The sequence below is a fragment of the Henckelia pumila genome, chromosome 3 (genome assembly GCF_033568475.1).
Source record: "Henckelia pumila isolate YLH828 chromosome 3, ASM3356847v2, whole genome shotgun sequence".
NCBI lineage: Eukaryota > Viridiplantae > Streptophyta > Magnoliopsida > Lamiales > Gesneriaceae > Henckelia > Henckelia pumila.
Window position 1 is genome coordinate 204,213,624 of NC_133122.1, and position 3,221 is coordinate 204,216,844.

A 3,221-nucleotide genomic window follows, 5' to 3' on the forward strand; every position below is an offset into this window, starting at 1 on the left:
TTCTAATTAAATAAATTTTTATAAATATTTTTATCTATGAATAAAAATAAATTTTTACTTACTTATCGATTTGATTTACAAAAGTCGATAAATAGTACTTAAATTCATTGTTAATTAAACAATTAATGACATTCTATAAAAATTTTAATATGTTTAATTGAAGTAAAAATTTTGTAGAATCTCTCAAAATGATGTTATTAATTTTTATTTTATTGTAAATTTGAAATAAGAAAAAATATGATTGTTTATGATGGACCTCCGGAGGCTAATAAGAGGGGCGCAAAAATGATCGTCGGTGCCAAGAGATAGCATGAACAATGATCCGTTCCTGGCATGCTTCTCTCTAAGCAAAGGGAGACAAGACATTTTAATATTAATATTATACAAAAGATTCAACTTAGAATATCATAACATTTTTATGGGAAAAAGATTCGCTCTTTTAGAGAGAGAAAATAACATTGGTGTTGTGCATTGGAAAAGCCTTGAGTTGCCAATATTCCATGTGTGTCATTAATTAAACATATTAATTTTTAATCGCTGAATATGAATTAGAGAAGCTAATTCAATTGCACATTTGTTTGCTCTTTCCACAGCAGAGGAACCAGAACCATATTTATGCAGTATATAAAAGTTTAGAATTGAAATACCTTTAAATTGTTAAACTTCACAAAAGTCATCTAAAGGTCTAGAAACAATACACCACTCCAATTAATTATTTATTTATTTTGATAAATAGTTGTTCAAAACATATTTTATTATTAAAATATATTAATAAATGAATATTAAAAAAAATTGAATAAAAAGAGAACGATACAGATTTAATAACATCAAATATTTATAAAAAAAAATATAAAGCATGACATTTATTATAACTTTAGCACACGTCCCAAGTATAATATAACATGGACCGACTTCCGGATGCCCTTGTATTTGTATATATATCACTGGCGTTACCAGGAACCCGAATCATTATCACTATTATTATTGTTATATTATTTTGTGTTTTCCATCTATCAATCAAAAGTTCAAAACAACATACAAGCATTTCAGAAACATGGCGTTGCAGAGTTGCGATATCTATGGCCTGTCCGGAGGATTGCATAGCCAACGCGTTATCTCTCACGACCCCAAAGGATGCCTGCCGCCTTGTCTATGTTGGTCCACCAATTTCCGATCCGCAGCCCAGTCCGACGGTGTCTGGGAGCGCTTCCTGCCTTCCTACTACCTCAACAATCATTTCTCCGTTCGAAATGCGATGGCTCCGATTCGATGCCGACCAAATTTCAGTCCAAAAAGGAAAGGATTCTTTATCTTCATCTATCTGATCCATACATCCTCATAGACGCTGGCCTCAAGGTAATTTAATTCATCTCTCTTTTTCGAGATATTTGCTTCAATTTTAACAATGTAAAATTTCTTATATTTTCGATCTCTACCAATTAGATAGCATCCATGCCGTAACATCATGTCCATCATTCAGAGCTATTTATTCTATGACTTTAACTATCATTTCCATTGACATATAAACTGTTGATTACAAGTCTGGGCCATCATGAATATTTCTATTGATCATAAATTAAAATAAATAAAACTCATACTGATGCTCGTCACATCATCCTAAGTCAATAACTTGAATAAATTTCACGAGGTTTAAATCCTGTTGGTTTATGTCCAAAAATGTATTAAAATTTGCTGATGAGCTTTTTCGTTATCTACTTTCTTCACCTTATAATAAAGTTTATTGCTCAAAAAATTCAATATATTGGACCTACCCAGGCGAATACGTGGTGATTCCTATTTTCTCGTGGCATCGCTGCCCAATTGTGGAATTATAAGTTCTGCACTTGTTTTCAATGCACTTGACCGTAAACAGTTTCCACGTTGCTTTTTATTTAGTCTTTGTGGCAGTGTTCTTCTTTGGAACAGTTTAGATACAAATTTAAAATGGCTTTTTCTATTACAAATATATGTCATTTATCTATATAAAGAGGAAACACGAATTGTTCAGTGGAAGGGGAGAGAATGGAACTTCGTTTTAATATGAATTATACAAGGTGTTTCTTAAATGGCTATTGTTGTACTCATGCTATACTTTACATGGCATACAGAGCTTTAAGTTGGATAAATGGAGTGGAAAGAAATGCTATATGCTGGCTGCAAAAGAGCTCTACATCGTATGGGGCGATACTTCTCAATACTGGCAATGGATACCTCATCCGGAGTCCAGGTAATAACATCCTCCTGCGTCAATTACAACCTGAAAAAAAGAATTTCTAGTATACGGTCATGGGGATGCTAAGTTCTTCGTTGATTCAGGTTCTCGGAAGTAGCAGAACTTCTGGACGTTTGCTGGTTTGAAATCCGTGGCTATATAAATACCACAATGTTGTCTTTCAACACAGTCTATGCAGCTTACCTTGTGTTTACAACTAAATCCAGAATGTATGGATTTGATTATCACCCTGTCGAAGCTTGTGTTGGAATCAAAGGACATGAAATGGTCAAACAAACCGTTTGTTTGGACCCAGAGGGAGCACAAAGGCGAATGTATCAGATTGTACCTAGGCGGCGCGTTGGATCACTATTCAATCGCTTGTGGCACCTACAAAGGCAACAAGATGATCATGTGGCAATGGAGGGGAGTACGGAGTTCCTGAGGCGCAGAGAGGATGGGTGGATGGAAGTTGAATTGGGAGAATATTTCGTGAAGGGAGGAGAGGATGATTTGGAGATGAGTTTGATGGAGGTGAAGGGAGGTAACTGGAAGAGTGGTCTCATTATCCAGGGGATTGAGATTAGACCTAAGAAATGTACATAAAATATTTGTCTAATGCTATTAGTTTATTTCTGAAAGAGTAAAATTTGAAACATACTTAGGCAATGAGTGTAATTCTGATTCTCTGGATGGTCCGAGTGTTATGTAGTGTGTATGCCCTGGATTTAATGCAAAGTCTTATTATTTGCCCATTGGTTAATCTTTTGATGTTCGTTTCTAAATTATGTTACGGTTAATCATAGTAAACAAATCTGGAGCTGCGAAAAATGTTGATAAGGGATCAGGATCCCCTACTGTAGGGGGTGCTGTGGAGGAAACGGCACACGTGCCTCTTCCTTTTTCTTGTTTTTTTTTTTTTCTTTGTTTTTTGGAACAAGATCCTCTACGGTGGCCAAATCACAGCATTGCATGTTGTGGCCTTGAAAACAGTACCGTTTGGGTAAAT

The 3,221-nt window shown here is 35.0% G+C and overlaps 1 pseudogene; it reads left to right on the top strand.

Moving 5' to 3' along the window:
* Positions 1-1,054: 1,054 nt before the first annotated feature.
* LOC140891607 (F-box protein PP2-B10-like) lies at positions 1,055-2,975 on the top strand (annotated as a pseudogene).
* Positions 2,976-3,221: the final 246 nt, after the last annotated feature.